Source organism: Schistocerca cancellata, chromosome 11 (assembly GCF_023864275.1).
Source record: "Schistocerca cancellata isolate TAMUIC-IGC-003103 chromosome 11, iqSchCanc2.1, whole genome shotgun sequence".
Classification (NCBI taxonomy): domain Eukaryota; kingdom Metazoa; phylum Arthropoda; class Insecta; order Orthoptera; family Acrididae; genus Schistocerca; species Schistocerca cancellata.
The window spans coordinates 142,763,420-142,787,868 of NC_064636.1; the positions used below are offsets into that span (position 1 = coordinate 142,763,420).

Sequence of the window (24,449 nt, forward strand, 5' to 3'; positions counted from 1 at the left end):
TCGGGCATGGATGTGTGTGATGTCCTTAGGTTAGTTAGGTTTAATTAGTTCTAAGTTCTAGGCGACTGATGACCACAGAAGTTAAGTCGCATAGTACTCAGAGCCATTTGAACCATTTTGACTTAATTTTGTTTCGATGTTCAACGCAGTTATTGTACAGCATTAAGTGTAGTAAACCATTGCACGAAATTTTGAAGAGTTTGCAGAGATAAAGTCCATAGCGTATACTTTCCATATGGTCGATTTTAGTTGCCACTAGAAATTTCAGATAATTACATTCAAACGAATGAAATTCATGAGGACACTTCGATATTGTTTTTAAATAAAGAAAACATTAGACACTGCACAAGGTTTGAACTCAGAACCTGTTGCTTAGCAGCCAAGGACCTTCACCATTACGCTAACGCAGCTCGTCATTCGACATAATTCCTGGAGGACTTTAAAGTATCACGTAAAATAGCGACAAACACTGTTGGTATGACTATGAATTATTCACGTTTCGTCGAAGTACAATAGGAAATAGCCGGCCCTGGTTGTCGAGCGGTTATAGGCGCTACAGCCTGGAACCGCGCGACCGCTACGGTCGCAGGTTCGAATCCTGCCTCAGGCATGGATGTGTGTGATGTCCTTAGGTTAGTTAGGTTTAAGTAGTTCTAAGTTCTAGGGGACTGATGACCTCAGCAGTTAAGACCCATAGTGCTCAGAGCCATTTGAACCATTTTGAACAATAGGTAATAAACAATTATCGCTGTTCTTTATTGCGAAAAGCGGTTAGTGAGAATTTCCTTGCTATTGCCTGAATTAGGAGGCTTACTGCTTGGTTTAATTAATAGAATATCAAGCAATTGGTATAAAGAATTCTTTTTCCAAACTTTCTATAAAAGAAAGTCTGCTATCAAGACATTGCTTTTGTTCAATTACTTTATTTATGAGTGAACGTTTCTAAAACTGAAGACACTCGTCTGTGCTCTGAACTACAGTCGAGCTCTGGCAACGTCGTTCTCTGTTCATTGGCTGGCTGTTTTATGACGTCAGATGCGCAGATCGAACCTAAACTCGGCCGCCATCGTAAATGACGCGCACTTTTTTTAGCATAAGAGGAGAAATTTCCTGTTTATTTTCATACTAGGAAAGTCTTGTTTCGCTAGCTGCGATAACTTTTACAGATTTACAGTCGTTGGAATCTATAAACTAAAATAGAAAGCACAACTTCAGATAAATCGCCACAGATAAGAAAGTTCGATGTGTTTACAAACCGGTAAAGGTAAAGTAATCTCGTCCTTGTGTGCCATAATTCGCCAATACTTCGTTTCCATGTCTGTAGCGGTTTAAGAGATATGAGGCACGTTCTAAATATTTCATTCCCGTGGGCGCGAGATAGTGAAATCGCCTTCACGAAGAATATTCCAGTCATTGCCAAGTGTTCTTAAGTCTAAAAACGTTATAAAAACAGGTTTGTCTTTGCTTAATTTTATCTTCTAAGAGCAGTCATAGGGTCACTACTGTCACGTCCCTACAATTTTCTGCAGCACAAACTCATCTTTTCCGAGGTCAACGACTTCCAGTTTTTCCAAGCTTCTGCAGATATTACGTATCAGTATTTTGCCACCATGACTTATTAAACTGATCCAATTTTGGTAATATTCACACCTGTCAGCACCTACTTTGTTTGGAATCTGAGTTATTACACTCTAGCATAATGGCATAAAAAAGGCGATTACAGAGAGAGGCCCCAACGTCTTCTCCGAAAACTGTTTCACTGACGGTGTTAGCCTTAGTTCCGCTTTAACCATCGGAGGAATATCAGAATGGCGGATATCGAAAGATGCGACCATGTGATAGAAAAGCAACTGGAATCACACAGGAGAGAACGCTACTGCGCATTTTCCGACAACTGTCTCGATCCGCTAATTCGAGAACCCACACAGAATGGGAATTGATTAGACTATAGACATAGGGATTAATGATCACGATTTCAACGTAGGGGCGATGATTACTGAAGCCAATACATCCTTCACCAAGTCTAGGAGAATATTTACGATGGGAAGAGTAGCTAAGCAGGTGTTAGTAGCTAAAGAGAATGAATGTGCATCGTTTATTTTCGATATGATGGACGTGAAGGAATTATGGGCAAAGTGTAAAATGACCAGATGGATAGAAAGTAATGTGCAGCACAATGGCTACCGTCTTTCAGGTTTTGGGTTACGTAATTACTGTAATTACCTAAAAACTGTAATTACTGAAGCCGGCCGGAGTGGCCGAGGGGTTCTAGGCACTACAGTCTGGAACCGCGCGACCACTACGGTCGCAGGTTCGAATCCTGCCCCGGGCATGGATGTGTGTGATGTCCTTAAGTTAGTTAGGTTATAGTTCTAAGTTCTAGGGGACTGACGACCTCAGAAGCTAAGTCACATAGTGCTCAGAGCCATTTGAACCATTTTTGTAATTACTGAAAAAATGTGAAGTCACTTTAAAGCAAAGTGCACAGTTAGCAAGCTACTAAAGCTACGGCAAGATTTAATTGAAACAAAAATAGCTCTTTTACGCAGTGACACAGCTATATTTAAATTTCACTATCGTTTATGACTAACACGCTTCGTCGATGAACTTTGATTCTGATACGACATTCTACATCTAGCAGTACAAAATGAGTCCTGAGCTGGAGTGCGATCCGAAACTAAAAAGAACAGCTACTTCCGGCCACTTTACGGTGTGTGGCGGAGGGTACTTGGGGCAGGAAGGCCATTCTGCGCTCCGTCGCCGCGTCAGCCTCGCTGCCGCACACTCCTCTCCCCCACAGCAACAGGTACTTTTTTCCCGCGGGTGTGGCCGCACTGCGCCAGCTGCCAGGGGAAGTCCCGGCCTCTGTGGAGCCTGGGCTGGCCGCTTCCCGGTGGCAGACCGCTCTCTCTCTCTCTCTCTCTCTCTCTCTCTCTCGCAGTGGCTGTGTGCCTCCTCAGTGTTTCAGCCTCGCAGCCGGAGTATTTGCCTCTGCGCCTATCAGCAAAGCGTCAACCACACCCTCGTATTCTGGCTGTTGAGACGTTTACGCTTCCAACGTGGAAGCTTCAGTCTTGCCAGCTGAGGTATCCGCCCACGCCTTACGGCAGATATTTCAACATGTCTAGATACGCAAGCTTCATCCATCGTGCTTCACAAAACTAAAGTATCAGCAAGTTTTACAATAGTATAAGCAAGCAGGCAGTGGTAACGATTCATTTGAAGTTATCTCCTTTATACAGAACATGTGCAAGCCTAACATCTGACACAGTAATGAAAAACTTACGAGATCGCCATTTATTCTGATTTTTTTCCCGATACACGAGTTGTTAGGGTGTGAGAAACGTATCCCTATATATAACGGTAGGTTCGTGTAGACGGGAAACAGTTTTACATTTATTGGGTAATGTATTCGAATTTCGCGAAGCCGGACACACGGCCGCTGTTTGCGAAACACGAAAATTTGGGCCGGTTCTGAACTCTAACCCGAATGCCGCACAAACTTCCACAGCTCACGTCAATCCGGGTTCGTAGAATGCGAAACCATTTGGTAATGTTTACCACAGCTGTAATCGTGAGAAGAGAGTGTCTGCATCTCTCAAGGGCACTGAAGTGTGATCCGGAGATGGGATTAACACGTACATTGCAAACATGGAGTTGAATTTATTTCAGAACTACGTATCACTGTATTTCGATTTAGAATCTCGTTGAGTACACTGGAATATGCAATTGGAATTATCGTGCACTGGCGGAGACTAATGGGTTACGATTTCCCACAATACTGTTGTCACGGCGTAAATACGAGACCGGATGTATGGCTTGGCCCACTTTAGAAGTATGCTCTCTTCTTCATCAGCGGTAGGGTTAGCTTCCGTTTTGTTTTGCAAAGACGTAGTTATATTTCTTGCACGAAAGGACGTTTCTAACGGATCCTGTAGTTTTCTTTCACTTCTGTTCCGAGCTCAGCAGCGAACTGCAATAGCGAGTGACGTCGGCACGAGAGTTTCCTGCAGCACATTCCTGTCTTCTGGTATCGCGAGATCTCAAAACGACGTCGTCCTTATACGTAAAACACAGCCGATAGCGGTAATTTCGAAATTTGTCTGTGTCCGTACCTCTTCAAACTGATGTCCGCATATAACTACCAAAACCAGTTATGTTTTTGTGAAAAAAGCTAACGCACTCCAGAGAACAAGACGGGCTGCATGCCGTGCAGACAAATATGGCCGCCGATACGCGGCAGTCTGTGTCGGCAGCTTCGGCAGCCTTTAGTGCGCAACGCGAATACGGCACGACGCTGCTTTCAGCTGCAGGGACGATCTGTGTGCGCCTCACGCCGCCCTGCACGGCGTGTGGAGCAGCCACCGACGACGCTCTTAAAGCCCAACTCCAGAAAATAAGATGCTTATGTGTGACCAGTAATGAAGAGGAGATGAGGTTATTATAACATTTTCAACATTTCGCGGCCCTGTCAGCAGCTGTATAAATATTAATTTGAAATTAACAACAGCCTCAGTTGCAATGTTTACCTAGGTTTCAGTTGGGATAACCCAGCCTCCTTCAGAATAAAAGGAACTACGATTTCTCCATACTGGGCAACGTCAGAAACTAAACACTATAATACAGAAATACGTCGCCACGTTGTAATAACGTACCCGGGAAACAGCCACGCCCCCACTCCGCGACCGCAGTACGGCAGCAACGGACGTTGTGCTGGTACTGTCCACAGCCTCGAGAGCGCATGCGCGACACTGTGTGTTGACACTCGTACCAACGTGTACTCCTAAACTTAAAATTTTAGGAACAACCGCGTGCGGCTAACGAAACTGACGTACACGTTGTCCTGTAAGGACATTTGTAATAATTTGTTGGACGTCAAAAGTGAAGGGACCAATGCGTTTACTGTTTTAAGCCGACCTAGCATATGCGAGCTGAACATCGAACGTGACCGCATGGGGATAACTACGGGTTTGAAATACCAGATAATCTCAGATATTCAGCAAGACGGGAGTGCTAAAACATGTTGGCAAGGGTATAATGATTACTCCCTACGATTATGGCGGATGCAATAACGGTTGATCACCTTCCTTCAAAAAAGTTTTTGCTTCGCAGCTGCAGCTGGACGTTAAGAAGGTTATTTTTGTCATGTAGTACGTGAACTTCGCAATGCAAGACCTTAGTATTATTCGGAGGGTTGGGTGCGTGAGCCGTTTGCACCAAGTGTTCAGCGAATGTCGAACCACGGTTGCCATCTGCAACTTTAGTAGGGATAGGCTCCTTCTATCTCGTTAGTAAGGCTCTTCCTGTTGGGCCGATGTAAAATTTCGGACACTTGCCACATGCAATCTTGTAAACTCCAGATAACGACAATTTAGGCTTTTTTAAAGTGTGAATCAGGTTCTTCTGCAGCCTACTATTAGTAGGCAAAATTGTCTTGAACCCCTGGTTCTTTAGAAGAAGCCCTATTTAATATGAAACTTTACCTATGACTGCACTAACTTCCAGCACGATAACCTAACGTGGAACTTTTACTTTTATTATTATTATTTACTTTCCTGTCATAGAGCCGTCTCTTCATTTCAAGCTCGTAACCGTTATTTCGGGCTGTTGTTTAAAGGGTTGCCAGTTCGTGTTCCAAGGCTTTTGCGGATAGGGGAATGGATATCGCTCTATGTATACTAGAGTGAAAAAGTGCCATTTTATGTGCCAGCGGGTGTGCAGAATCGGCAGATATGACATTTTTCAACCTATGCTTCCTGGAGATGAAGACGTCATATTCAATGTGATCATCTACTATAGATAACGTAAGATATAAGTTGTTCAACGACCTACTGGGTGACTCGTTTTCAAGACTAAAAATAATTTTCTCGTGGAGATCGTTAAACAGTACAAGTATCTGATCTATGTCTTCTCGGGACGAGTCAATCACCAAGAGAATATCATCCACGTATCTTGCATTAACTTTATTTTCTCCGCTATCTCTAAATTACTAACAAAAAATTGAGATTCTATAACATTCATAAATATATCGGAAAGAATCCCTGCTAGAGGACTACCCAATGCTAACCCGTACGGTTGTGAGTAATTTTGTCATTAAAAGAAAAGTAATTTTATTTCAAAACAATGCGCAGGAGATTCATGAGCACATCAATTTCAATATCTGACAATTTCTTATGGAAGTGTAAGTCCGATCTACAGGTACGTTGGTACGGAGGCTGGAAACATCAAAGGAAGCCAGCTTGGATGTGGCATGGCAGATTACATTATTCAGTTTATTTACCATTCGACAGAGTTTCTGAAAGCAATTTTTCTGGAAAGCGAAGTTGTCCTTAATTTTGTAATGTAAACAGACAGCCAGCTTGTGGTACGTACTGTTTGTACTGTCCACGATAGGACGTATCGGATGGAAGTTTTTGTGAGCTTTGAATTGACTCGTTAGTCTGGGCGGCTTCGGGTTCATATTCAGGAGCCATTACTTTTGAAACACTCCTATTAATTTATTAGTGCTCTGCAAACCTGTTCTTATGTCTTTCTGTAACACTTCAGTTATATCTGATTCGTTGGAAATGCAATTTTGATCGAAAAATTGTTCTTTCTATATGAAGGGCTCGGAGAGATATAGTCATAAGCCACAACTTTCACGAAATTGAGTTTTTCATGTTGCGGCATTTTTAACAATGTCTTCTTCACAATGAGTTGAAAAAGTGTTACTGCAACAGATGGCATACTATAACGGAGTGCAGTTCTATGCTGTGCCATTTGGTGGTAGTTTCAGAAGATACATAGTCACAAGCCACGGCTAAATGGCAGGTGGTTCAGGAACGTCTGAAGAGTTTTCGGGTCTTCAACGAATATTTGACACAGACAGTAGAGGAAGTGAAGAGCTTTACCCTCTGGATCCTGACAGTGATGAATCTTGGCATCCATTCACCAGCAGTTCCAGCTCAGATGATGTTTCGGTAAGGAAATAAAACTGTTAATTTCTGGTGATTAATTTCCTGTGGCTTGTGACTTTGTTTCTCTCAACATTGGCAACACATTTGACAGCCATCTTGTGTGCTAATGATGAAACTTGATGGGCACATTTATATTACTGCTTAATTGTGCAATAATGTAGTTTCAGAGGCAAAAGATGTGTAAAAAATATTTTCTCATTAATGTGATTTTAGCGAAATTTAATGTTTCGTGTGGCTTATGACTATATCTCACGCAAATTCTTAGACCATTTTGCTCTTCATATTATACCTTGAAATAAGTAGAATAAATGAAGAATCACCCGAAGAATCAAAGCCTTCACGGAAAAGAAAGCGAAATATTGATCAGTGGAAGAAAAATAAAGCAGAACGTCGACGAAATGCTGGTCGGCAGTAAAAGTCTTTAAAAACCCACAAGACTGTTCAGGCTGCTACTATAGGAAGTCCCTGTACATGTTCAAATAAATGCTTCACAAAACTGCTTGCAGAGGAAGAAAAAATTTTTCATTCATTTTGGGACAAAAGAAACTTTAATGCCCCGAATACTTACCTGATGAGCTGTATGAAAATGGAACCGAAAAAGCGGAGGTTTGTTCACTATTTGAATACAAATGGTTTAATATTTTGTACAATTATTTCATTTTGTTATATTCGTCATAATTTCTTTCAAAGCTATCCAAAAAAGACTTCCAAGAAAATATCATCCAGCGATGTTACATTTTTTATAATGTTGGGGGTATGCGGAATAGAAGTCATGATCTGCAAGGAAGCTTTCCTAAGGGTTCATGGCTTACATGCACGAAAAGTGAGGAATTTGCAACATCAAATGAAGCAGGGATTTGCAGTGCCAAAAGAAGATGGGAGAGGTTTGTATGTTACTCTGTGCTATAAGTTAGGAATGTACTCATACTGAGTACTATACAAATATTTCTATTAGGAAGAGGATGTAAGCTTATCTTTTTTTCTTTGAGGAGAACATGGAAACTACCCATATAAATTTCAAGACGAAGCTGTACAAAGTGTTAGAGAACTTCTCAAAGCCATACCGAAATATAACATTACAGTAGGCAACAGAACCCCAATAAAGTGTATTTGTATTGTGATCTCACAATTGCTTCCTTTTTTCGAGATAAATACTCACAATACTGCAAAGAAAAGCAGGTTCCTGCAGTATCTGAAAGTAAATTCAGAGAAATTTTCGTATCTGAATTTAACGTAGGCTTCAAACTACCAAAAAGTGACACCTGTTCAAAATATGATGGATTTCTAATTGCAATAAATAACCCAGAATTATGTGCAGAAGAAGTCACAGAAAAGAAACAACAATATGAACAGCATCTCAAAAAGGCTGACAGAGGACAAAATATGATTACGTCTTTAACTGCTCTGGCTAAAGAAAATTCGAAAGAGCATCATGTGATAGCAATGGACATGCAGCAAACATTGCCCACACATAAACTAACAGTACGTCCAGCATTTTACAAGAGGAAAATACGGGCATACAACTATGGTATCCACGACTGTGGATCAAATAAGGATTATATGTTTCTGTGGAGCGAGGAAGATGATGGACGGGGTTCAGATGAGGTTGGGAGCTGCTTACTGAAGTACTTGGAGATAACTAATCCTCAGACAAAACATCTCCACATAAACACAGACAACTGCAAGGGTCAGACAAAGAATTGGAATATTATTGCTTTGGAAAGGTCCCTTGTTGCCACCAAAAGATTTGATTCTGTCCAGCATTACTTCCCTGTGGTAGGTCACACCATGCTACCTTGCGATCATGATTTTGGTTGCATTGAACGGTATGCAAGAAAAAGACGTCCAATAGTGTACACTCCAGATGAATGGCCAGAAGTAATAAAATCTGCGAGTCCAAAACATTACATTGTAACTAAAATGGAAAGAGAAGACTTCAGAAGTTTGAAAAGCCTGAAGACATTGACCTCAAAACGTACAGAATCCACGTCTAGAAATCCCCACCATTTCAGTGAAGCTACTCCATTTAAGTTTGAGTCTGAAAATCCCTTCAAGCTAAGTGTAAAACACTCTTATTCAGACATAGGAGCTTTCATGTCAGTGTATATTCGTGTCAAAAAGAAAGGAAGGCTAGTTGAACCAAATACATATCAGCTGCCAATAAAGTACATTAAGCCACTACCAATTAACCAGAAAAAAACTGATGATGTACTGTCCCTTATGCCATACATACCTGCAGCAAATCAAGATTTCTTTCGGTCATGTACTGGAAATAACGTGTACAATAATGAGGTAGAGGAACTTCCTTGATGTAACTGTATACATGAAAAAGTAATTTATACATCTCAGATACCTGATATGTATATATTAATGTGTAAAAATTATATATTCTGCTTGCTGTGTAAGAGTAGTTAAAATAAATCCTTACAAATTCATACATTATGTTTTAAACAATTTTTGGGAGATATAGTCATAAGCCACCGTTGACTAATTCTTAATTAGAATCATTCTAAAATTAATATCTTACAGCATGCAGAGAGTTGACTATTTAACAACATGCTTCGCAAGTATTAAGCAAGTGTTTGCAATAGAAATAAGGTTTCTATTTTGTATTAAACATTTTCAGACCTCTATGGAAGTTTAAACTCGCTGTATCTCAAAACTACACTCCTGGAAATTGAAATAAGAACACCGTGAATTCATTGTCCCAGGAAGGGGAAACTTTTTTGACACATTCCTGGGGTCAGATACATCACATGATCACACTGACAGAACCACAGGCACATAGACACAGGCAACAGAGCATGCACAATGTCGGCACTAGTACAGTGTATATCCACCTTTCGCAGCAATGCAGGCTGCTATTCTCCCATGGAGACGATCGTAGAGATGCTGGATGTAGTCCTGTGGAACGGCTTGCCATGCCATTTCCACCTGGCGCCTCAGCTGGACCAGCGTTCGTGCTGGACGTGCAGACCGCGTGAGACGACGCTTCATCCAGTCCCAAACATGCTCAATGGGGGACAGATCCGGAGATCTTGCTGGCCAGGGTAGTTGACTTACACCTTCTAGAGCACGTTGGGTGGCACGGGATACATGCGGACGTGCATTGTCCTGTTGGAACAGCAAGTTCCCATGCCAGTCTAGGAATGGTAGAATGATGGGTTCGATGACGGTTTGGATGTACCGTGCACTATTCAGTGTCCCCTCGACGATCACCAGTGGTGTACGGCCAGTGTAGGAGATCGCTCCCCACACCATGATGCCGGGTGTTGGCCCTGTGTGCCTCGGTCGTATGCAGTACTGATTGTGGCGCTCACCTGCACGGCGCCAAACACGCATACGACCATCATTGGCACCAAGGCAGAAGCGACTCTCATCGCTGAAGACGACACGTCTCCATTCGTCCCTCCATTCACGCCTGTCGCGACACCACTGGAGGCGGGCTGCACGATGTTGGGGCGTGAGCGGAAGACGGCCTAACGGTGTGCGGGACCGTAGCCCAGCTTCATGGAGACGGTTGCGAATGGTCCTCGCCGATACCCCAGGAGCAACAGTGTCCCTAATTTGCTGGGAAGTGGCGGTGCGGTCCCCTACGGCACTGCGTAGGATCCTACGGTCTTGGCGTGCATCCGTGCGTCGCTGCGGTCCGGTCCCAGGTCGACGGGCACGTGCACCTTCCGCCGACCACTGGCGACAACATCGATGTACTGTGGAGACCTCACGCCCCACGTGTTGAGCAATTCGGCGGTACGTCCACCCGGCCTCCCGCATGCCCACTATACGCCCTCGCTCAAAGTCCGTCAACTGCACATACGGTTCACGTCCACGCTGTCGCGGCATGCTACCAGTGTTAAAGACTGCGATGGAGCTCCGTATGCCACGGCAAACTGGCTGACACTGACGGCGGCGGTGCACAAATGCTGCGCAGCTAGCGCCATTCGACGGCCAACACCGCGGTTCCTGGTGTGTCCGCTGTGCCGTGCGTGTGATCATTGCTTGTACAACCCTCTCGCAGTGTCCGGAGCAAGTATGGTGGGTCTGACACACGGGTGTCAATGTGTTCTTTTTTCCATTTCCAGGAGTGTAGTTCGATGTGGCTTATGACTATAACTCTCCGACCCCTTCATATATTCCGCTTTGGAAGCTATAATTAACGAGTTCCCGTTATCGGCTTTCGTAATTAGGGCGCCATTATTCTCCAGTTTACGATTAATACTTTTCACGGTTCTATAACGTAATGCTTTGATTGAGCGACAGACAATTCATTTCCTAAGATTTCACAGAATTCATAGCCTAACCGCGTTTGAACATTCTTTGGCGTTTTGGTACACTCCAAACCTAATGTAAGGCCTACTATGAAATTGTCTACCACGTGTGGTTCTTTAATCGCAGGTGCGATATTGAATTTCAGCGCTTTGGACAGTAACTGCGTCTTAGCTGTTGATAACATTATAGACGTTTTACTAATAACACGTTCACAGAACGTGGGTGTGAAACCTGTATTATTGGAACATCCTTGTTGGTTACCTCTGATAACACCCTTGGACAAATTTGACAGTTTTTTCGCATGCCTTGCAGCGATTTCTTCTTTCTGTTTGGCAATGACATCAGTGGCCTGTGCCCAAAAATGATCTATTCGATAATTTTAAGACCTCGAATAGTGCATCAATATTTCAAGATACAACAAGTAAGCTTTCTCGTTTAACCAACCTTTCTTTATATACAATCCCGCAATTCTGTTATTGAGGATCTGAGCTATGAATTTCTTTTTGAAAGTAGGCGATTTGTAATATAATTTTCCTACATAATTGCGAGTACTAGCATGGCCATTTCATTTATTAACAAGTGTAAACAGAATAACGTGACCACAAAGTTTGTCAGCGGATATTCCATGCCGCAAAACACAATCGTTCTTTCCGTTGAACGGACAGCACGGCTCTTATCAGAGACCCATCTGAGAAGAAATCCGCATGTTCTAGGTCAAAATTCGAGTAGATTTTTGTTTTGTAGAACATCTTCACATCCCCCCCTTGGCGCCCCCCCCCCCCCGCCGGCCCCCCACACAGAGACAAAACGCGACGTTGTTAAGGCGGTAATGAACGGAAGAATTTCGAAACACTGACTACTTCTAACAGGGAAGAGATGTGGTGAGCCCCACACAGCGTATCCCAGACCGACTCGTGTTCACGATCCGTGCAGCACTGTCCGCAGTCCGTGGTTAGCGTCCCAGGTTCGATTTCCGGCCGAGTCGCTAATTACCTTCTCTCGGGGTCTGGGTGTTTGCGCCGCCCCCGTAACTTCGGGTCATCACCGCCGAGCAGATCGGCCAAGCTGAAGGAAACGTTCTTCTGCCTGAAAACTTCCTGTGGTGTACACATTTTTTACGCGCCAATGTTTTCCGGCTCAGCGTGAAACATCGCTTTCAAACGATATGAACCACACCAAACGCACCGTCTTGAATGTAACTGTATACCGTCATGTACATGATCTTAATACCTTCCAGTGCTCCTTTCCAATACACTTCTCGTGTATCAATCAAATCTAAACATAAGCACCACAAAATTAATATCGTGATGGGGCATGCAGTAAAACTAAGTAACCACCTACAGATCCAAACCTGTGACGACTTTGCGGAATGTTGTGGTGGGTACTTGGTTCACCGAAGCCGTTCTTCGCTGCGCCGTGACGTCAGTCTCGCTGCTCTCCCCCCCCCCCCCCCATCCTACCGTGCACGCAGCAGCCGGTCTCCACCAGCCTCGCCGCGTGACGTCACCCGCTGACCCTGGACTGGCGACCCGCCCTTGTCTGCACCGCGCGGACGCCCGCTTCCCGCCCACAAGCCGCTGTTCCGCAGCGCCAGCGCGTCTCCTCGAAGCTTCCAGGCTTGCAGCGAAATGACGACGACGAGAACAATCGAGAAACTGCGGCCAATAAAGACGCCTTACGGAGGATCACCCCACCCACGCGCCATTCGTGGGCGGAAGAGGAACCTAAATTTTTCCGTCTGTTCCCTTGTGCTGCGCCGAGTACGATGGGCAGAACTTATTCTGTGGCGGCTGTTTTTTGCAGTAACCCTTATATTTGGGCTGGTCACTTTCAACAGTTCCCAGTAAGTGGCTGTTGTCTGCGCTCTGATTCGTTGATGCAGAAGAGACTGGCCGGTCGCCGTATTCGGTTTTATACTACCGGAGCACTGGTGCCACATTTAGTGGCTTTGTGTTGAACCAAGAGCAAGGAAAAAATCCCTCGAAATCTCGTAGTTACAGGTACGAATTCTTATACACTATAACCGCGCAGAATATCGCTGTATGACGTCATCCCCGCAAGCTGCACTTACTTTAGATTCAAATACCAAGTTTAATTTCTGACGCTTCAAACTAAGCACAGTAAGAAACTAACTACAGTAAGGTCCGCACTGTGGATCACCACACAAAAACTGTCAAGAGTTGACGCCATCGTTGTTTTCTTTAGTCCTGTCTGAAATATTTCGGTCGAGAAAAGTCACGTTAATAAATCTTTGCGTGAGTTTATTAAAAACTGCACCGTTCATCACGTAATGAATATATTTTTAAAGCACCTACATGAAAGAGGCTACAAAGATGGTACTAATTCTCTTTTAGCCAATTTAGAGACTAACCGTCCACAGATATAATTTTCATGTTGTACGAGCATCTAGGTGGTAACGATTATTCGCATATTTTTATGTAAATAAGTAAAAAAGAGGAAATAATTTGTACACGCGGTAAGTATAAAGAAATACGCAATACTAATTTCTGTAAGAGAAAAAGAAAGACAAACAGCTGTTTGAAACTGACAGATAAGGGGACTGAAATCCCTGACTTGCCGGCCGTCCTGTTTCCTTGCAGTTGGCAAAATTTACACGACAGAAGAAAGAAGGCATGAAGGTCGGGGGCATATTTAGATGAACAGTAAGGAGAACGATATTTGCTATCAGCAGATTTGCCCAAGCATTTTAATCGTCAATAAACGAGAGACGGAATTATTCGTGAGTGGTAACGAAAACTCATTGTATCAGCTGTGCAACTCAGAGATAAGCAAAGGTCCTGCAGTGCTTTATAGAGGGCGTTACTTCACCTACTATGGCATTTCGTAACTTGTAATCGCAATTTTATGTACGGAAAGGAACGACGCTTCAATGATACTATAAATGAACTAAGGGTAGGTAGGGCGTGAATTACAAGTTAATGAACAGCAACACTGACAGCTTACCATACAGTAGGTATTTACGCGTTAGAAAGCACTTGTGTATAAATTTCTCAGCATTATTTTGAAAGAAGAATAAAGCTATTGATGCAGTGGTTTTTCGTAGTTGGCTCTCCACATAACGAACTTCTACATCCAATTTTAGAATTCAAACACTTACACTCGACCTATTAACGATACCCGCGTCTTTGCATACGTCAGTTACACGCGGAACTGCATCGGTTGCATGTACGTACATAATTAATTTGTGTACCACAGAGGAGTAATATGGGGGCAATAGAAGTAGGCATATACTCATCATTTACGTACATTATCTTTCATTCCTTACGGAAAGATTCCCGACAGTAAAATACACAGTGTATGTAGTGGGATTAAAGTCAGCACGTGAAGTGCAACCAAGCGCGTTCAGAAAGTACCAGATTCTGTGAATTAAATATTAGGCGCTGCAGTGATTAATTGTAAGGCCGCAGAAGTACTTTGATGGTTAACATTTCGCGCGTGTTCCTGGAAGCAAATTGTGTGTACAGATATTACGTACGTTACTGAAATAATCCGTAAATGCAATATTGTCAACCAGACTGACTAAGAATTTAAAGAATTCTTGGCCTTGTATAAAATGAGCAAGGGGGTCGAGATCACGAGTTGGGCTGCTCAGTACCGTACTGGTGCAGAAACTAAGGACGACGGGTAAAAGGCGAAACAGAGGGCTACCGTCAACGATTCACTCGCTTCCAGAATTCGAATGTTTCCGCATTATTAGATGTACGAATATGATTGCATGCCATTACGAATTCAGCGCCTTGCCAAAATGCCGACAAGGCAAGACATTTCATGTGTTGGAACATGCGAGGTATTTGACCAAATGTGGCAGCTGCAAAAAACCGTTTAAGGGGTGGGGGGGCTGAACAAGATTCTGTACGCAGTCCACACAAGTCAACAGCACGCAAATGCCACGAACCCTGAACACCGCAGCCAAGTGTGTGGAAGACAGTGCGTCGGCGGTCACACTCCAAACCGTACCGTCCGGGTCCCTTACAACAATTAAAAGCGGACTGTTACGGCCGGCGCCTTCAGACTTGCGCATCAATTGGAGGCATCAATTGAAGATGGACATTTCGCCCCCACGCTGATATTCAGCGACAAAGCAATTTAACACTTTTCTGAAAAAGTTTATCTCCGCAATGTGAGAGTGTGCCGTACTGAAAATCCTCACGTAATTTCGGCGCATGAAGGAGATTCTCCGAGGGTTAATGTATCCTGTGCAGTGTGACAGGCGACGCTGAATGCGCCGTTTCAATACTGTGAGGCAACTGTGGCGGGTACATCTTACCTCGATATGTTGCAGTTGTGGTTGTTTCGATTACTCATTCCTTCAGGGAGCATCGATGTTTGTTGCTACCTAAACGACGAAATTTCGCATCGCTGGATTGGCCGTAGGCGGTTAACGCAAGTGCTGATCAGCTTGCAAAAGCACTTAGCAATGGATTTTTGAAAATCTGAAACTGGTCACGGGTTTGTGTAATTAAACTGTGTGTGTCGTAATTGCGGTTGTCTGCTATATTTAAGTCATGTTTATAATTCTACTACAGCCCTGTTTCTCTTAATATTTATTTCAGAAAATCTAGCGATTAAAATAGGGTTTCATTGCACTGTGGCTGACTCAAATGAACTTTAAATATTAGCAGAAGGCCACTCGATCACTGATTACACAAACTAGAGGCCATAATGGATGTTACCGAGAACTCGCGTCACAGATATGTATGCACGATGATCTTCAGAGCCATTTTGTTTCTGTTTAGACCACTCGGCCAATGGGCTTGCGAAAATTTGAAAGGGCGCGAAACACAGGAACGTAACCGTGAGACGCAGTACAAAAAACAGACAAGAAAACACAGTGGACGGGAGAGCGCGGTCTGCGCCCGTCCGGAGAGTGGGGGCTGCCGCTGTCTGCCGTGCTCACGTGTCGGCCGGCCGGCCGGCCGCACAGGTGTGGACCTCCACTGCCCCCACACCGGGGGCAAGCGGTGCCCAGCACTGAACCTGCCGATTCCAACCGTGCGTCACCAAAACAGACATACGACACTCTTCCAAAGCTAACATGCGTGAAATACGTGCCACACAAAAATTGTTACTGTAACATTCCATTTCTTTGGCTCCGCTGAGCGACAACCATACTGTAACCTGACAACCTGTACCAGAACTCTGGCCTAGCAACGGATCACTTTTCCACCACAACTCTTTACAGAAAATAATACAGCAGCCACACGTTCTGTTGTATCCGTGAGTGTGTGTGACGTCACGCAGCACTCCATTACGCCACGGGTCAATGTCGACGGCCGCTATCAGCAGCTGCGAGCTGCTCCAGTTTAGGCAGCCGGCTGTACTGGAAATACGGGTACTTGCAGAGCCTTGATGCTTTAAGTGAAACGCACGACGGAAGTCTGAGAAAACTGCAGATTTTTTCACTGATTGAACTACTAAATGGTTTATGACCACATGGGTCACCAAGGCGACAGCGAAATTTTCACCAACAGGTTCTTCTCCGTCCGAGACATTCAAGTACCGGGTGCTTGTAAGTAAAATGCAGCTACTGACCCAAGTCCACAGTGGTCTGTGAGTATGGTAAGGCAGCGAAACACTGTAGACGTGCTAATGCGTTAACGCGAAACCAGTTGGCGCCGGAGGAAATCAATTCCAATGTTGGTTACTGTGCAACACCTCGCGGAAGCCTCCGGTGCTCATACTGACCAAGTTCTGCAAGTGGCGGTTAATAATATCGACATTCTGCCTTCCTCACTTGTTTGTCCCTTCCTGTCCACATTCCGTTCCCAATGCATTAGATATGGGAACATTTCTTTCCAGTGTAAATCGGTTCCGCAAGGGCGCATTAGCATACCAAGTTTCGCTGCCATACAGCAGTTACAGCCCACGGTGGACCTCTGCGAGTGGCTCAACTTGAGACTGCAAGCACCCAGTGATAGGGCACGGTTATTCCTGCACGCAGGTTACCCTCAGCCACGTGTCAGGGCGATGCCTCGCCACCGTCTCCACGTTGACTGCCGGCCCAAGTATCATGTGAGACACCACAGTGTGAAATTTTATGCAGCTATCACATTTTACTGGTGGACAGAACACCCAATGAATTTAAAGCACCCGGAAACACTACACATTCCCAAGTCACGAGTGACCTTACTCCCTTATTATTGGATTATCTGTGTGTGACCTAAAGAGCTGATTCCACACACTCGCGATTAAATGGAGGCCTTCTTAGGAAACTGTTTTGGCTGCCGCTACTGTTCATCCGTGAACGCCACACTTTTCTACAATTCAGCAAATCTTATCTCGCTACACACGACACGTTTTGAATAGGTCTTTCATACGGCGTGCATCAATTGCGTTGTACATTTTGTGAAAGGCGAGTATAAATACGAAAACCACCACACATAGTTCCACGTCACGAAAGTGAAGGGCATTTAGAGCACCGATTCCGGGTTACTTATTATACATAAAATTCGCGCAACTTTTATCAAATCATCCTGTCCCTCACGTGTGACGACAGTCACTTTTCCGTGACGTCACGCGTTCTTTGCTGGCAGTGGATGAGGGGGAGCACAATGAACAGTCGTCTTGATCTACCTGTTTGCGAAGTTAAAATTGTCAATTTCATAGTTTTGATAGTGAAATTTGCGTTTTACGACGATGTGCAGTCTAACTGACACATGGCATTTCTGAACTCTTCAAGACGGGTCGTCTTCAGTACTTTGTCACGCCCAAGTGCCTGTAAATGCGACGTCAGTAGCCACCCACGATTCCGAAACTGTGACTTACCGTCAATAACGGGTAAGGCTTCTGTAACAGTATCTGGCTAAACGAAATAATGTTTACTGTAGGTTTCTGTCAAACAATTATCAAATGCCCCCACAAATGTTATAATTTTGACGTGATTCAGCTCTCTGACGGAAACTAACAACAAATCTACCTCGATTCTCGCAATTGTTGCACTGGAAATGGCACAAATTAAATCTAGATTCTGCCGCCGTTACACGCTGCACATAGAAATCTACACTGCACTTCAATCGTGTAATTTGAACGTCAAATAAAGAAGCTGGTAAGTGACGGCGTCAGAATCACCGACATTCATTCCTCCCTCACATAATATACGACTGAAGCGCAGGCCGCACAGAACACGGCGGTCTCACAGGTCGCTGACGCGTTGCTTTGTCGACACACCGGGCTCTCTCATCAGGCAAACAGTAACACGAGAACAGCCAAACAAAGCGATGCAGCGTTGTAGAGTGCTAAAAAGAAATTCATCAGCAAATCACAAACGAGGAGACGTGACAGAGCGATAAAAAATACGAAATGTTTATTTCGTGAAGCACAAACATTACGATAAATTGCCAAGAATTCGCCAACTACTACGCAAATGGTCGCCTCTGTGTAATGAGGGTGTTGGGGAAAGCTACAGATTGCTCGTTGACCATAACCTTAATTCCAGAAAATTGTGAAAATACGCAAATGAACGCGAGTGCTGCGTCTCTTCGCCACAAGCGTGTCGGCGTGACGCCACGAGTTGTGATTCGCGAATGGATGTCAGGATCCGCAACGCCCACGCACGAAACAGCTTCCTACGTCTGATTAGTTTGCAGACGAGTTTACGTGTGTAACATCTGACGTTAAGCATCTAAGCGAGATAAAGTTTAGAAACGGTTTGAAATTGTTCTTAATGTGTGTTCGAAAGCAAGTGCTCATTCTGAAATACTGGGTAGAAACAGTCTGCTTAATTTGCGCTGCTTTTTAAAGAAAAGCCCGTTTATCGCGCGTCTAAATTTTTGACACGTCATGTCTACTGAAGTGTGGGCCGTACGACGATGTAATTTTTGCAGATACCCTACGGGGTGTGGGGATACCGTCTGCAAACTGCGTCGCGAATAGCTAGCTACTGATAGACTACTATTACAACGATACGTCTGATGCCTTAAGTTGACTCCATGAACAGCGACAACGTGGCCGGGGGAGGGGGGGTAGCGAAAAAATCTCTCCAGTTTTTGTAGTCTTGCGTGCAGTTTCTTGGAAGTCGGTAATTGCCCTCATTCTGAAATACTGGCTGACTAAAGGTCCGCGTATTTCAGCGCCCTTAGTCACGTTACCTCGCGACGCGCTATGTTTCCAACTGCAGTACTTCTCTTACTGTGTGACAACCGCAATTTAAGATTATATCTCTGAATGAGTACATCTTGACAACATTTCAGATGTCTGAATTCGGCCACATTACGCGAAACATTAAAAAATAAATTTCTGCCACGCCTGCAAGCTGCTACACGCCTTGTCGCACTAAAACTCGCTTACTGCAAAGTTCTGCGTTTGATGGTTTTCGTAAACTTGCGTCATACGAACATAATCAAGAACGCGAGGTTTTCATTTTAAATGCCTGTTGTACGTGAATTCCGTGGAAATCTACACTGGCACATCGAAACACTAGCCGACTGAATGTGGCGTTATTTTCCATTCGTTCCACGTTATTCTCGCTCAAGTTTTCACAGACTGGAGCAATACCACAAGTAACGACCTATAAAGTACTGAACACTCAAGACGGTAATTTAACACACTGTTAGCCACCCCTTTGTTCGCAGCGGTCGTAATTTTTCAAAGTGGGACAAAGTATTAGACAAGAGCAGTAAGTGAGTTGTTGTTGTGGTCTTCAGTCCTGAGACTGGTTTGATGCAGCTCTCGATGCTACTCTATCCTGTGCAAGCTTCATCTCCCAGTACCTATTGCAACCTACATCCTTCTGAATCTGCTTAGTGTATTCATCTCTTGGTCTCCCCCTACGATTTTTACCCTCCACCCTGCCCTCCAATACTAAATTGGTGATCCCTTGATGCCTCAGAACATGTCCTACCAACCGACCCCGTCTTCTGGTCAAGTTGTGCCACAAACTTCTCTTCTCCCCAATCCTATTCAATACTTCCTCATTAGTTATGTGATCTACCCATCTAATCTTCAGCATTCTTCTGTAGCACCACATTTCGAAAGCTTCTATTCTCTTCTTGTCCAAACTATTTACCGTCCATGTTTCACTTCCATAAATGGCTGCACTCCATACAAATACTTTCAGAAATGACTTCCTGACACTTAAATCTATACTCGATGTTAACAAATTTCTCTTCTTCAGAAGAGTAAGTGAGTTACGCGACAAAAACCACACAAAAGCGTGCAGAACATCCCCCGCTCCCATAAATTCCTGCCTTACCTTTCTGTGGTATTCCCGTGCAGACACAAGATGCACAAACTCTGTCTGGGTAGGCAGGACAACGTGGCACGCTGCTTCCCTCCAGGCTGCTGCGTCACAACTGGACCGCACAGACAGCCGGCTGCCCCCCCCCCCCCGCCCCAGCGCTGACGTCACGGGGCGGCGTTGCCAGCTCGCGCGGCAGGCGAGGGAACGGCTGCAGCAGTGCCAGCGGGGCGTCTACGTCGGTGTCGGCACTGCCGGACCGCCTGCGTCCCATCCTCGCCACAGTCAGTTATCTCGAACCGCGTTATACAGCTGGCAACACACACCCCGTTCGCCTGGCACCCCAAAAACCGGATTTCGTAAACCGATTTCGCAGTACCGCTTTTGGTGAACGCAAAGTTGGAACAAAGACGCTGCATTTTGGTCACGGGATGAGGAGAGGTCTGAACACAACATCTTCCGTCATCGTGCTGAGTGCCAGTGACTTACGCGCGAGCTTCGCGATTCGTATCGATCATTTCCTACTCCAGAAATGACGGACGAGTGTGACAAGTTTTCGTTAAAGAACGTTACAGGGATATCAGTGCTGAGATCATCGGTGCCTGGGCTCACGTACTACTTACTCTAACTTAAAATAAGTTACACTGAGCACGACACACATTTACCCTCAACGTGTGGACCAACTGAAATCATTCTGTGATTTCGTTGATACTCGACACAGGAAAGTTCTAGGTAGTATTAAAACTAAATGGTTGTCATTGTTTCCAGGAGTTACAAAAGTTATTGATATGTATGAAACTTTGAAATCTTGTTTTCTATCTCAGAATAGGTGTCCCACGTTGCTGAAACAAATTTTCGAGAACCCACAGTCACTTCTTTGGCTTCATTTCACACAATGCCCATTGAAAATGTTTTTAAATTCAATCCAAAAGTTGGAAATAACTACGGTTTCAGCTTGCTTCAAGAAATAATCAATACCATTTCAATTAACTTGGGAAAGGAAGGTACTTTCACTCAGTCAAAATACGAGCCTTTTACTAATTCTAAGACACTTTTGTGATATGTTTGGAAAAGTAGAGTTCTCCACTTCAACCTCTGAAATCATTGGATAACACTAAAAAAATACTGTTTCTTGGGCTGAACTTTTAAATTTTCTGATAATTCTTAAGACAGTAGACTGATGTGCAACATTTCAGACGAGATAGGATGCGTGAACAACATTGTATCCCAGAAACTTGAGGAATTGGAAAAAGCTAATTTGGAAACATAAGAAACTGTGTGATATATTCCATACACTTAAAAGTACACGTACTTCATGTAAAAATATAGACACGCTTCTGAGTTTTGCTTCTGCAGTACCAGACACAAATATTGTTGTGGAAAGAATATTTTCCACTGTGAGTTCCCTTTGGAGGGTGGAATGTGTAGTGCTAGATCCACTTCCTTCCCCACAGGTGTTGTGTGTCTCACATTAGAGGCCAAATCCGAACATAAAATTCTTTGACAAGTACAGAGTAGAGGTGCTCTTATTCGGTAATTGTACTGTCTAATTATTGGATTTATAGTGAATTCTTGCAACGGGCCTTTGTCCTCAGAAGTTGACTGTCGAAAGTAGTTGCTCTCTGCCCCAGTGCACTTAGAAGCAGAATAAGCAAGCATTCTTCAAAACTATATAATGTATGGATGGCCAGTGTCTGCATCAAGAAATCCTACCCCATATTTAGCAGATTGGGTTCCGCATTTGGGGGCTGCATTCGAGAGACACGTACCATATGTCGAAGTTTAAGAACCATTTAATATTTTCGTGTGTTTTAATTCAGACATAAACGTCGAGTGGCTCTTTACACACCACCTCATAGAGCCACTCTGCTTCCTAGTCAAGCTCCCTCAAATCATTCAGTTCGTATCTTCCCTTAATAGCGATCAATCAATAAAATTGTAATATGTTCTCTTGTGTATCCAGTACGAGGATATTTCATTCCTTAGCTCATACAACAGCCTGACAGGTGGTGGTTTTCTCGGCTATTTTTCCAGTACTTGAACGAATTTCAGCCACAATCTAAGTGCGTGCTCAATGAAACGGTGCGTGCTCAATGAAACGAAAACGAAAATAACCTCTGTTTGCCTGGTGGCTGTTGGTATTTGAAGTCAGGAACATGTTTCATTCGGAACACCGACTTTGGCATTAAATCTGAATTTTGCGGAGAACAGGTAGCCTTCATAATGGCGAGACCCTTTTGCACAGGATTTCGGTCACCCCAGGAATCTTATGTTGATGCTGTGACATTGTTAGGGTGTACTAACATGTAAATTTTATTTTCTACAGATCTCACACAATTTCTTCATTGCGGTTGATCAGCGTTGTTGCTTGCTTTATGAAACAGTGTCGTCTTTGATGTCTGTTTAGAATTTTGTGTGAAGTGTGTTTATTGTACTTTGGGAGCTTTTCGCCATAATCCTTTTCATTGGGGAGTTTTTTAAATGTAATTAATGCTCGTGTGACGATGGTTTTGCGCTGGGAATTGCGTGTGAAGCTCATTTTCATTCTACTAGGTTGCTTGTGATGAATACTCTTGTTTAGCCAGTGTGATGAACTTAGTAAAAATTTAGCATTTTATTTAAGTGTGTTTCAGGTAGTGTTTTTTCTGTATAAAATTTTCATTTGCGTTATTCGAAAATAGTTGCGTGTAGTCGCTCCAGAAGCAGTACGAGGTGAGGAGTCAGCAGACGAAATGCCCAAAGAAGAGACTGCGACGGTACAGAGACGTGTGGGAGATGGATTCTCCACACTTTTAGCCACGAAAATGTGCAAAATGAAACAGTAGGTTCCTCCGATGCGAGGCAAATGAGTGAGCCAGACTTCAGTGGTGCAGCGGAGATGTTTAGATTTAGGACGTGCACAGCCTGTTCCACTCACAGCTAGCAGTGTTTCGGGACGAGTGCACAATTTACTGAGTGTGAGTGCGGGCGAGGCTGAAGCAACGATAAGTGAACAGAGGGCACCAGAGCATGTAGCTCTGAGCAGAACATGATTGGCCAATTTGGCCACGCTGATAAAAAGAATAAGCACATACCGAAGAGTTAAAGGCACACTTGCTGGCGTCACAGGAGGAGCTAAACTGAGATTTAGTTGCCGAATATGGCACCTTAACAAATACAGTAGAATCACAGAGCTCAGAAATTGATGATGATGTGGAAGAACTTAGCAATCAAAATCAAGGACGACACTGCGCAATTTGAAGAAGCTAAGGTCATCGGTCTCTAGATTTACACACTACTTAAACTAATGAAACTAATTTATGCAAAGAACAACAGACACACACACACACACACACACACACACACACACACACACACGCACGCACGCACGCGCGCGCGCGCGCGCACACACACACACACCCATGCCCGTGGGAGGACTCGAACCTCCGGCGGGTGGGGCCGCGCAATCCGTGACACGGCCCCTCAAACCTCGCGGCACTTGGAGAGGCAGGAAACAGGATAAGTGGGATAGAAGCAGAACGGGAAGGAGTGAGCGGGAAAGGCTGGTTGCCAGGAGGCTAGAACAGGAGCATGGGGGATGTGACTGATGGTGATCATAGGGGATTCTTTAATCTACTAAAACAAATGCCCATGTTCACTGGCAACATACAGGGTGGCGCACGAAATGTGTTACCATTTTGTTTTTGAATATGAACTTTAGTGTCAATACAATCTGACAGGAACATATACTACAATGAAGAGCCGCCCATGGAGATTTGTTCTAACTCAGCGCATACTCAATATGGCCACCATTTCGTTTCCGACCTTCCTTCAAACGAATACTGAAGTTAGTGATTACCCTACGGCACATCTCTTCCGTAATTTCACTGCAAGCTTGAAGAATAAGTCTTCTGAGCTCCATTAAATCTTGTGGACGTTTCGGGGAAATTTTTTCCTTTAGGAACCCCCAAAGAAAAGAGTCACATGGATTGAGGTCTGGACTATTGGAGTTTTTACACGAGCATTTCGATATGCCGATCATTTCACTC

The 24,449-nt window shown here is 44.1% G+C and overlaps 1 protein-coding gene across 1 annotated transcript in view; it reads right to left on the bottom strand.

Moving 5' to 3' along the window:
* LOC126108361 (kelch-like protein 26) overlaps positions 1-20,526 on the bottom strand; it is a 48,294-nt gene extending 27,768 nt beyond the window's left edge. The window contains exon 1 of the mRNA XM_049913574.1: positions 20,437-20,526. The gene's annotated coding sequence lies outside the window, so the exon portion shown is untranslated. The remainder of the gene's footprint in view (positions 1-20,436) is intronic.
* Between the last annotated feature and the right edge of the window lie 3,923 nt (positions 20,527-24,449).